This window comes from Macrotis lagotis, chromosome 1, assembly GCF_037893015.1.
Source record: "Macrotis lagotis isolate mMagLag1 chromosome 1, bilby.v1.9.chrom.fasta, whole genome shotgun sequence".
In the NCBI taxonomy this organism is placed as follows: domain Eukaryota; kingdom Metazoa; phylum Chordata; class Mammalia; order Peramelemorphia; family Peramelidae; genus Macrotis; species Macrotis lagotis.
Genome location: NC_133658.1, coordinates 425562344 through 425575814, shown reverse-complemented (window position 1 = coordinate 425575814; position 13471 = coordinate 425562344). Strand labels below are relative to the sequence as shown.

General features: G+C 36.0%; 1 protein-coding gene across 3 annotated transcripts in view; it reads right to left on the bottom strand.

Annotated features, from left to right (window-relative positions):
* Positions 1–13471, bottom strand: part of WDR25 (WD repeat domain 25) — a 304935-nt gene that overhangs the window by 289374 nt on the left and 2090 nt on the right. The gene's annotated exons all lie outside the window — the stretch shown is intronic.

Here is a 13471-nt window from a genome sequence, read left to right as displayed (position 1 = left end):
AGCAGGCAGGATACAGAAGCAAAGATCTTCTTATCATATATAAATATGGGGTTCAGTATAGACAGAAAGGGTCTTTATTAGAACATATTTCCTGAGTTGGGGGGAGTCACATATTCATGAGCTTCCTACAAGTTGGAGGAATTTACTATCTTATTGTTCCACCCACACCTGGGGAAGGGGGAGGCAGTCCTGGAATTTAACAGATACAGCAAGATAATTAGGCTGATGAGGGTGCTTTGTGATTCTTCAAACAATTTTATGGTATATCCCGGATCCCCAGGTAAAGTACTTGAGTCTTATTATTTTCAGACCCAAAGGCACCTGGCCAAATTTGTATTTCTAAGGAATTCCTCAAGGTCCAGAGGACCCCTTTCTATATAGGAATTTCACAAACATTGATATTGTACTTCAATACTATTCTAAACAAAACAATTACAAAGGCAGACAGACATCTTGATGAAAATGTTTGTGTGTATGTGTGTATGTGTGTGTGTGTGTGTGTGTGTGTGTGTGTGTGTGTGTATATGCATATATATATATGTATATGCCTCATTTTATTTGTAGTTTCCTTACAGGAAAGAACCATGTCTTTTTAATGTTTTTATAATAAACAAATATACATAATTTCCATTTGCCTTTGAAATACATTGCAATACCTTCACAGTATATTTCAAAAGCAAAAAATATTTTTTTTAATTATTCACTGTTCTTTAACTCAATTCTATTCATTTTTTTTTTCAGTTTTTACTTATGGCTCTACTATGTGCAAGGCATTGATGACTTAAAATGAAAAATAAACAGAGATCCTTCACCTTAGGAATTTCTAATCTAATATACTCTAAGGGGCATGAGGGAGAGAGAGACAGAGAAAAATAAGGATGATTCAGGTTAGAATGTGATATGGGGGGCAGATAGGTGGCACAATGGATAAGAGCATAATCCCTGGAGCCAGGAGGACATGAGTTCAAATACGACCTCCAGCACTATATCTAGCTGTGTGACCTTGTAAAGCAGAGCTTTTCTCTGCTCATCCCTCAAGTATATCTGTGCCTAAGACTTCAAGCAATTTACAGCAAAGTCCAGAACACAAGATTTTGCCTATGAATAAACAAAACACAAAAGTAATCCAGGTAACCAGATTCCCCAGAGATAAGCTGCTTTGACATAAAGAGTAGCATTAAAATAAGTGCAAACTCATTTTGTTACCCATTTCTCTTATTCTCCTTACTTGGATTCACCTCAACTACCACAGTATAATGACCCTATCTATTATCATCCCAAAGACCTGAGTTCTCCCATTTTTATATTCTATCTATACATTGGTAACAAAGAGGAAATGACTGTAGCCTTTCTGTCCCACTGGTTGATGAATCAACCAACAAGCACCTTATTGCACTGTCACTATGCAGGATCCCAGAAATACAAAGGCAAAAGCAAATGTTCCGGCCCTTAAGAAGCTTACAATTCAGTCTGGGAGATAAGAGGAATACATAAAGATGGGCAAAATAGGTACATGATAATTTGGGGTGGAATACACTGGGGTAACTGGACAAAGAAGCAGGAAAGGTTTTCTGTAGAATGTACATGTGCTTAAACCTAATCTAGAAGGAAACAAGGATTCCTAGAGCCAGAGAAAAGAAAACAAAACATTCCAGACAGGTAAGACAGCCTGGTGATGGGTGGTGAAGGATTTAAATGCTAAACAAGGGAATTAATATTTGTTCCTAGAGGGAGAATCTTAAACTTATTTAATAGAAGAACACAGTCAAATTGGTGCTTTAGGAAAAGTACTTTGGTGGGTGTGGGAAAAGAGGTGACATTGCAACTAATTATAAATGATTTCAATAGTTTGGGTTAAAGGTAAGGAAGGCCTGAACTAGGGTGATGGCTGTGTAAATCAAGAGAAAGGAACTGATCCAATGAGATTTAGCAACTAACAATATGTGGGGCACCAATGATGTGAACCCAGATGACTAGAATGATAGCAAGACCCGTGGGAGAAAAAGTGGCAACTAGGTGATACAGTGGATAGAGTACCGGCCCTGGAGTCAGGAAGAACTGAGTTCAAATGTGAATTCAGACACTTAATAATCACCTAGCTGTGTGACCTTGGGCAAGTCACTTAATCCCAATGCCTTAAATATATAAAATTTTAAAAGGAAAAAAGTGCATTTGGAAAGAAAGATAATGCATTCTGGAGTTACAGTTCAACTTCCATGCTTAATAATAAAGAGGCAATAAATACTATGAGCAAATAAAAGCAGAAGAACATCACCTTCAGCTTAGGGGGAGAATTAGGAAAAAAACTTCTTGGAAGTAGGCCTTGGGTAGCTAGGTGGCATAGTGGATAAAGCACTGGCCTTGGAGTCAGGAGTACCTGGGTTCAAATGAGGTCTGAGACACTTAATAATTACCTAGTTGTGTGGCCTTGGGTAAGCCACTTAACCCCCATTTGCCTTGAAAAAACCTTAAAAAAAAGAAGTAGGCCTTGATGATTTACCAAACGAGGATGAGATCATAACTTTCAGGAATAAGGGATGGATGGTCTATGTGAATGCATGGAGGTAGAAGGGGGAAGAATTAAATCAGAAAAATGTTTAGTCCAGTGCAGAATGTGTAGTCCATTAATCATTAAATAAATATTTCTTAAGAACTAATTGTATGCCAGAAATAAGGACAAAACAACAAAGAATGAAATGATCTCTAATCTCAAAGAGTTTATAACCTAATAGGAAAGACAACATGGACATATAAAAATATATGTAGTCTAAAAATGAAGTTAAGAAATACATATCAAGTAAAATAATCAATTTGGTGTCATGAAATAGGATGCAAAAAAAGTAGGCTAGAACTAGATTGTGGAGAGCCTTGAATTCATACATTTGTTCTGGAGAAGCTCAAGAGAGAAAAAAACACAAGAAAATGAGACTGGCTAGGACTGGCTAATAAAAAATAATGAAAATCTAGATTTTTGACCCAGTATATGATAATTCATAATTTAGCAAACATAGACTGGGCAGTCTTAACAACTGCAGCAGCTAACATTTATACATAGCTTTAAGATGTGCAATATGCTTCATAAATACTAACTCATTTGATCCTCATAACAGCCCTGAGAGGTAGGTGCTATCACCATGCCCATTTTACAGAAAAGGAAACAGATTAGAAAGTGTCTGAGGGAGGATTGGACTCCAGATCCAGAATTATGTCTGTTGCAACATCTAATGGCCAGTTCTAGTGTACCTTCTTGTAAATCTTGTTTGTCTTCTAGTAGAGCTCAAAAGAAGTAATCTTTGTTCTTTGCATTCATGACAGTTTCCACTTTACTAGTAATGATAATAAATTCAAGAAAGGTGTGCCTCACTGTTCAGTTCCACCTGATGCAGGTAACTATGGAGATCAATCCAATAAGGTACAGATATTGTTGTACCTATTTCAGCTCTGAATTAGGAGATAGGGATATAAATTTTCCCCTGTCATCTGAAAAGTTTCCTTTCTCCATGGCAATTCTATAATAGAATGTTGTATAATAATAGTTTTAAAATACAGATATACCATAAAAGTGAAAAAATAGTCACTGAATTCAGTTGATGACAGTTAATCTTAATAAAATGAACAAAAGAAATGGTGTTTATAAACTGATCACACCTACAAAAGCAATTATATCAGGTGATATAAATGATTTAACTGATAGATTTTAACATACTTGGGGCAATCCCACATTTTAAGATCTAGACTAATTTTTTCAACTTTTGAATGGATGAAAAGACCTTTGGATCTACAGGGAAAAATATTTTTTTCCTAAATCATTAGTTTCTACTCTTAAGTTGAAACCCAAATTAGGGTACAAAGTATTTGAACCTAGAAAGCAGGCTTAAGTCCCCTTCCTCTGTCCTACTTTGTCTTTCTCACCTAAGTCTAACCTAAAATAGGTACAATAATATCTGAGAAGACTAAGGTATCTTTTTAGGTAGATCTCCACAGCTGCCTGCACCAGCTGAAGCTAGCAGTGATATGTGTGCCTCTCTTCTTCAACTTATTATCAGTGGTGGGATTCAAATAAGTTAACAACCGGTTCACCGAACTCAACATAAAATTGGGCCTCGGTTCTGCCGAACAGTGCATACCCACTGAATCCCACTTCTGATTATTATCATAGTAAGGTGCAAACTGTCATGACTGGAAAGAAAAAAGATTTTGAAGCCTGATAGAAAGATGTAAAAGAACATACACTAGAACCGGCCACTAGATGGCGCAGTCGACCTAGGGCTGGATTTGGAGTCACTTCTATTATCTGTCTCCCAGAGTTACTGTGAGGATGAAATGACTTAATATTTGTAAAGTGTCTTACAAACCTTAAAATGCTATATAATTATCACCATATAATTATTAGTATAGTATTATAGTTTTATTTGGGGCAATGAGTGGATAAAGTACTAGGCCTGACTTTTGGAAGACTCATCTTCCTAATTTCATAACTGGACTTAAACATTTAATATCTCCTCAGGCAACTCACTTATCTGTCAAATGAGCTGGAGAAGGAAATGACAGGTTGGGGGCCATAGAGAGATGCCACAAAGTGTCAAGAAGGGTGAGTACAATACAGACTTATGATTTAGCTACACTGTTCAACTCAGAGGAAAGAATATAACTGACCCACCATATAATAAATATTCTCCCCTTCTTGCAAGGAATATAGAAAGAACAAATGATAGTGATGAGGAAAACAGAATGGAATTTAAGAATACTCTCAAGGGAAAACTTTTAGTTTTCTCAGTCTTAATGGGACCATAATAGAATCACCAGATATACACTCTCCTAAACAATAACTCTGTGCAAATAGGAAATGCAAGATATAAATTGGATACATTTTTAGCTGTTTATGTAATGCCAAAAGGAAAATTAAAAGTGGCCCATTTTTTCTATCTGAGATAAAAGTCAGCTTAGGAAATATGCTACTCTTGGTAGTTTCAGTCTACTGAGATAGGGGAAAAAAAGTCTGCAATTCTGAGTTAACACTTAACCATAAATCTTTTATTATCATCTTGCCCCTAGAATGAAGAGTCAACACAAATAGGTCCATAAAATAATAATTGCATTTCAATCTGATGCAGGTCAATATCACAATCCACTTTCTTTTCATTAAATTTATGAAAAGAAAAAATAAAGGGGAAAATATGAAGCATCTAAACCCCTGGAGCAGAAGTACTTAACTTTTTTTTCATGTCAAGGACCTCTCCCTCCTGCCCCACCCAGCAGTCTGATGAAGCCTTAAGAATCCCTTCTCAGAATAAGGAGCTTTTAAAAACACACAACTGAAAGTAATTCTATAGTTATACATGTGTAACCTATATTAGATTGCTGTCTGTCAAGGGGAAAGAGTAGAAAGAGAAGGAGGGAGACAAATACGAAACTCAAAACCTTTCAAAAAATGATTGTTGGGGTGGCTAGGTGGCATAGTGGATAAAGCACTGGCCCTGGAGTCAGGAGTACCTGGGTTCAAATCCAGACTCAAACACTTAATAATTACCTGACTGTGTGGCCTTGGGCAATTCACTTAACCCTGTTTGCCTCGCAAAAACTAAAAAAAAAAGATTGTTGAAAATTATCCATGCATGTAGTTAGAAAAATAAAAAAATAAATTTAAAAGAAAAAAAGGAAGTAATACTAAATTGTAATTAGTGAAAATAACCATGTAATTTTTTTTCCAATTCAAGTTCAAAGACTTCCTGTAATCTTAACCCCAGGTTTAAACTCCCTGCTCAAGGAAACAACTGAATTATACTTCCTCAACATTAATGGACTGAATTAAATGAATACAGGTATAACTAAGGTCAGTTCTAAGGCTTCAAACTTCTTGCCAAGCCCTATAACATTACTTCATTTCCTTTCTTCTTTCTTCTTAAGTAATCAGCTTCCATTCCACTGTCATTATCTCACTCCCCAATGACACCACAGACCTGGCTCAGCTTTCTTGTCCATCTTAACCTTTGCCTATCATCATCAGTGATTTCACTATCTGTTAAAAAAAAAAAACAGCCCCCTGAATAATGTCGGAGTAGTCAATACTAGGAACCTCATTTCTCAGTCAGTCATCTAGCATTTATTTAAGTTACATGTTGGGCACTTTGTTTAGCACTGAGGATACAAATAAAGGCAAAAAGTACTGCCTGCTCTCAAGGATCACATAGTCTGCTGGGTGAAACAACAAACAGCTATGAACAAACCAGATAATAGAAAGGATACATTAGGGGAGGCTCAGAGCGGAGGCACTAAGATTAAGGAGGTCAGGGAAAGGTTTCTTGCAGAAGATAAGATTGTAACTAAGACCTGAAGGAAGAAAGGTGGGTGCTAATAGGTGGAAATGAGGAGGGAGACAGTCCTAGACATTAGAGACAACCTGTGATAACACATGAAATCAAGTTATGGAGTGTCCTATTAAAGAAATAGCAAGAAGGCCAGTATTACTAGATTGATAAATGGAAAGCAGGAAGTTATTTTTAAAAAAAGACTAGAAAAGTAGGAATGGATCAAGCTATAAAAAGCTTTGAGCGTGGAGGTAACAGAGAGTCACTAGAATTAATTTGAATAGAGAAATGGTATGGCCAGATTTTAATTTAGGAAGATCATTGTGACAGCTGAAGGATGAACTAGAGTGAGAAGAGACTGGAAGTAGGAAAGTCATCCTATTCTATTGCAATAGTCTAGGTAGGACACCACAAGAGCCTGCACCAAGTGGATGCTGTGTTAAAGAAAAGAGATAGTATAGATGTTATAAAGGTAAAAACAACAACTATACAACTGATCGGTTTGGGGGGGGTGAGAATGACAAATTAAAGATAACAGTAAAGTTGCAAGCCTAGATGATTAGGTAGCCCCCCCTCCACAATAACATAGAAATTAAAGAGAGAGAGAGAGGCCTTTAGAAGGAAAAATAGCAATGTTCAGTTTTAGACATGCTGAGTTTTAATTATCTACAAAACAAAGCAATTATCATTAGAGATGATAATTAAAACCATAAGAACTGAATTAGAAGAGAGGGAGTGGTTCAACATGAGAAGAGGGCCCAGGACAGAGGCTAACCCACAGTCAAAAGGCAGAACTTGGATGAAAATCCAGCAAAAGAGAGAGAAAAGGAGTAGCCAGACAGAAGAGCCAGGGGAGCAATGACACAATGTTCTCCCTAAAGAGAACATTGTGAAGAAAGTATCAAAGGCTGAAAAGAGTTCAAGAAGGATTGGATAAAGGCCAGTAGATTTTTCAATTAAGAGATAATAGTAACTTTGTAGAAACCAATTTCGGTTGAATAATGAGGTCAGAAGACAGACTGCAAAGTATGAGAAGAAAAAAATCAGAGGTACTTGGTGTAGATGATCTTCTCAGAGAATCAGATGAGGAAGTTGATTAAAGAAGTAACAACTTGCTCATGTTTACACAGCTACTAAGGATAAAAAACAGGATTTGACTCAGGTCTTTGGCCTTTAAATGAAGCTTGGCAAGGTGGCTGCTCCCCCAAATTTTATCTCTCTTAATTTCTCTAGCCTATCTTCCCAACAGCATCACTTGCCTCCAAATTCAGTCTTGACTTGCATTGTCTTCTCATCCCATCAGCCACTACCAAGGTTCCTGACCAACCTAGTATAGAAAGTCTTAAAAATTAAGGTGATTTCATCTGCTATAAGCTTATAATGGTTTTCATTGTGGTTAAGCAATACTATTCTGCATTTGATTCCCTTATTTCATTCCCCATAATGATTTCCATACTTTTTCTTCTCAAGTCTCCAACCACACTTAATGTAGACAAACTGTCACCAAAATAAAGATTATCCAATGGAAACTTCTTCAGTTGCCATCTTCTATTCAGAATATAGATGTAACATTCTTTATCTCTTCCTTTCCTTTTATCTCAGAGGAAAAGGTTATAGCCTTCCTAAACCTAATCCCTCTCTATGTCCTCAGTGTCATCTTCTACAGTCACTCCAAGACCAAATTCCAACAATTCCTCTCCAATAACTTCAATTTCCCCTTTTCAAATGACTCCTTCTCATGTACTGACAAACATGTTTGGCTAACTCCACTTTCCAAGAGTTTTCCCTGGTCCTTCATGTAGTTACCATTTTCTCCCTCTTTCCCTATTAAACATCTTGACTAATCCATACCCTATACCTCAAAGTCATCAACAATGTCTCCTCCAATCTTTACAATTTAGTTTCCTGCTATAAGTCTGCTCCCTGTCCTCTTAATACCAAGTCCAACAGTTTTTTTCTTTTTTTCTAACATCATCCTCCTTAGTCTCCACGGTCTCTATCTGAAGATTTAGTTTCCTTTCTTCAGTTCCTTTCTTTGCTTGTCTACCAATTGTATGTGTAGCCTAAGATCATACCCTTAACCCTCTTCTATGTCATTTCATTTACTGTCAGTGTCAACTATGATTTATACAAATAATTTCCAAACTGTATCTCCAGTCGAGACCTCTCTTCAGAGCTGCAGAATTGTATTTCTAATGACTCATAGAACATCTCCATATGGATGTCCCACTCAGACTGAAACTCTACTTGTCCAGTTTTGATGATTACTATCTTTTATTTTATCTTTTTTTTTAATTTTATTATTTTTTTTATTACTTTACTCCCTTAAATCTGGATCTCCTTTTTACTCCTCTATTTCTGAAGATAGGATGTACAAAACATTGGTATTACCTTTAAATCTTCCCTCTTCCTTAATTTATATACAATTACTACATTTTATTAAGGACATTTCAAGATTATCTTTTGGGAGTCATTCCTTCCTCTTTATTCTTTGCAGCATTCCCCTAATTTAAGTTTTCATTATCACCTGCCAAGTCTAATATATTAGTCTACTAACTTTCTTTTCTCTTCAATCCATCTCACAAATTTCTACTAAATTTGTCTTCCTTATACTTCCATCTACTGAAGTCACTGCTCTTGCCAAAAACCTTTCAAGAGTTCCCTACTTACAACTGGGTAAAATTCAAAGGTCTCTGTCTGTCATTCTTGGCATCAAGAATCAAGGATCTTGTATCATCTTCCACTTCCAGTCTTATACCAATCACCTCAACATACTCTACATTCTACACATCCTCATATTCATCCTATCCTTTTCCACTTTCTGTAGCTTTGCTCATAATATTCCCTAAGTCTATAAGGCCCTACTTTTTATTTCTACATGGTGAAATTCTCCCCATGCTTTAAAGCCTGGCTCAAATGACAGATGCTTAACTTAGAAATCATCTTGTCTCCCATCCCAATCTCATATACCACTTAGATGATACCTCTTATCTGTTAGTGATTGTTCAGTCATATCTGATTCTTCATGATCCCATGGACCATAAGGTGAATGAGGTTTTCTTGGAAAGATATTGGAGTGATTTACCATTTCTTTCTCCAGTGAATTAAGGAAAACAAATTTGAGTATTTGCTCTTGGTCACAAAGTCAGTAAATGTTTGCAGGAAGATGTGAATTCAGATCTTCCTGAATACAAGCCCAGTCTTATCCACTGAATCAAGTTGCCTCTTAGGCAAACAGAGATTAAATGATTTATTTGCAAGGACACAAAGTCAGCTAAGTGTCTGAGATCAAATTTCAATTCAGGTCATCCTAATTTTGGCCCAGAATTCTATCCACTAAGTCACTAAATTGTCTCTGTATTTTAGTAAATTGAGTCAAATTCTCCACAAAAATCCACACAGAAGCTTCATCTCATAGTATGAAAGTGATTTTCAATTCTCAAACTAAAGTTTTACCAATGGAGGAAGGTTATGCCAAACTGGAGAGGCTTTTGAATCCATAGTCTAAGGGCCAACTTAGCCAAGCACAGGGGGAAACTCATTAATTTACCAATAAGTGACAAAAGATTTGACCATGACAAACTATGAAGTAAAGGAAACTATAAAAACCCTCAGAGCTGGGTAGCCCCTTCCATTTCTGTAATAAAAGTGGTAGAGTAGCAAAAAAGAAATCAAAAAATGGAATCAAAGTAACCTATGTTGGAAACATGGATGCTACAGCACAGCACCCATGATAACCTTCACACAAAAAAGTAGAATAAGGATTAGATGGCACTGAGGAAATGTATGAGTTATCCAAAGCAGAGTCTAAGAGATCCACTGGGACACAAGAAATAAAAATAAAGTGAGAGGACCTACAGAACACAAGAAAATTCTCTGCAAAACTATGAGAAAACATAAAAAAATGTCAAGTTCAAAAAATAAAGAAATGGGCAGCTAGATGATGCAATGGATACAGCAGCAGCCCTGGAGTCAGGATGTGCAATATGCAGACACTTGATACTTACTAGCTGTGTGATCACTTAATCCCATTGCCTCACAAAAAAAACAAACAAAAAAAATAAAGAAACACACAGACAAGAATTTTACAGGATAAAAAGGCATAGCTAAGTTTACAATTTGTACCAATGTAAGAAAATACCAACATGGACTGGAGCAGATCTAATTAATTCTCTGGTATTACCCTTTCACCAGATTCTAAGCTCCTAGAGAGCAGGGAATAAATCTTATCTAAAATGTGTATCTCTCCTCAAGCCTAATACAGTATTCTGTATACAGGAAAATTTTAATAAATATTACCTTAATGTATTTTTTTTAAGTTTTTGCAAGGCAATGGGGTTAAGCGGTTTGCCCAAGGCCACAGAGCTAGGTAATTATTAAGTGTCTGAGTCTGGATCTTAATGTACTCTTTATCAATTTGGAGTCCTTTTATTAAAAACCTCCTCTAAATTCTAATTCCTCCATTAATTTTACCCTCATTTATTGACAAAAGTGGTAATTTTCAAGAATTTTTCATATCTTCATATAAAACTTCCATAATAGCTCACACCATTAATACACTATAATTTTCCTTACTTATAGCTTTTTTCAATGTTAATATGTGCCTTTTTGCTGCATATTACTCAATTGTCTGTTAATCTTCTAAATATCTTGCCATGTCGATATTATCTGAACTAATTCAAACCCAATCAACATTTGTTAAATGTCTACTATATAGACAAAGCCCTCTGGTAAATTGGGGATACAGTGAGCAAGTATGACAATCTTTGACCTCAAGGTACTCTGAATCTAGTAAAGAAAATAAATAAGTGAAAAAGAGGTGGTCCAAGCAAAATGCTATGAGAAATATACAGAGATTATTTCTATTTAATAGCTATAAATATTTATTAAAGGGTGGTAGTTTGGAGCGGCTAGGTGGTGTAGTGGATAAAGCACCGGCCCTGGAGTCAGGAGTACCTGGGTTCAAATCTGGTCTCAGACACTTAATAATTACCTAGCTGTGTGGCCTTGGGCAAGCCACTTAACCCCATGTGCCTTGCAAAAACCTTAAAAAAAAAAAACAAGGTAGTTTAAAGGAAGAAACTCAAAAGCTCATAGCAAGATAAATGTATTAAATTTTATTACTTTACAATAGTCAGTATGCAGTTTACTCATCTGTAAAATGGGGAGAATAATAGCACCTTCTTCAGAGTTGGTAAAAGGACCATGTGAGATAATAAATGTAATGGTCTTTGCAACCCCTACTATGTGTTCTTCTTATTACTATGTTAAACTAGTATTTAAAAAATAAAGTTTTTGTAGCACTGAAAAACTCCAAATATTTATTAATCACCTACTGCATGCAAAACATGGCACTGGGTAAGATACAAAGTTTAGTCAAGTCATAATCCCTGACCTCATGGGTTTACAGTCTAATAGGAATGCAAAGATGGTTTAATATTAGTTAAATCAAATAATAAATTATATTTTATTTCAATATTTGAAGGATCCATGATTTCAGTGACTTGGAATCTTCCTCCAACAAAGTTTCCCAACCTCTCCACACCTTGGGAGATGGCCTTTGCAAACTGCTAAGGACAAAAAAAAAAAAATCACCAGCTGGTGGCCACCTTCCAGTAATGAGTTTTTCTTGTCCCCTTAAGTCAATCAACAAACCAAAAAAACACTTATGAAGCACAAATTATGTCTTTGGTACTGTTTTAGGTACTTGAGAGATATAAAGGCTGAAACAAAACAGCCTATTTCTACAAAGAGTTTTCCTTCTAAGACTGGAAACAATATATCTACATAAAGATCATATACAAAGTAAATATGAGATTATTTTAGGGGAAGGGAGAGGCAGTACTGAAGGAGGTAGATAATAAGTAAGGTCTCACATAGAAAATAGGACTTTTACTGAGCTTTGAAAGAAGCTAGGCCTTTACCATAGCATGCATGTACTTGAAAAAATAAATAAATAACACATTGCGGGGGGGGGGGGGGTGAAAAAAAGAAGCTAGGTCTTTCAAAGGTGAAGGGGCAGGGGGGAGGGAGGAGGAGGGTATTTCAGGTCTGTGCAAAGGCATAGAGGTAGAAGATAAGACCATCAAGTGAAAGGTACAGAGCAAGGAGTTTGGTCATTTTGGCTATAATATGGTAAGTCATAGGAGAGAGGAATGTTCCTAAAAACTTGAGTCTCACTCTATAAAACACTACCAAATTTTATGCTATACCCCCAACAATTCAAATCAAACTAATTTATCTAAAACAATCCTTTAAGCAAACCTTTGACCCACCATAAACCATTCCATTCATTTGAGAGCCAAGAATTAAAGGTGTAGTCTGTGGGGACTCAAGGCAGAAAGAGAATTAACAGAAGATTCAACCTACAATCTAGTTTTCTTTAGCAATAGCTTTTAATCAATGAGGTAACAGTCATGTCAGAAATATTTGTAGGGTTCAATAACATAGAGAATGAAGTGCTAAAGCAGGAAAAAGAAAGAAGAAAGGGGTAATAAGAGGAAAATGATAAGGGTTACAGATTTTTAACTATGATCATAAACATCCTGAATTGAATTTGTGACTGATCTTAAACATTTTCAAAATTCATTGAGGACAGTACTGCAATGCAGTATCATAAACAAATTAATTTTTAAAAACAATGCTTACCTACTTAAGTGTGACTTTTAAAAGAACATACAAGATTCCTGAGAGTCAGAAGTTTTCAGTCTGAGTCCCATAGTATAACAGGCAGATATACTATAATAACTCATATCTTTATTATACTTCACAGTGCTTTCCCCACTTTTCCTCACAACAATGGAGTATTTATTTATACTTTAATACTCCATCTTATTACTAGTGTAAGTATTTCTCCCCAGCACAAATTACAACCATTTTAGAAGATAGTCTATGGTTGAAAAATATATCTTCCTGCAGACAATCTGGAGATGAGTCTCTCAGAACTACAATGGTCTTTGACAGTGTCCACTGGGACCATAGGAAGTACATAATCAATCCTATAATATACATCTATTAAGCAACTGCTATATGCCAGGCACTGTGGTAGGCTCTGAGGAGACAGATAAAAACTAAAATAACTGCTACTCTCAAGCTTACAGTCTGCTGAAAAAATGACATGATGATACATATGCATACAGAATAATTACAAAGTAGCTAAAGAG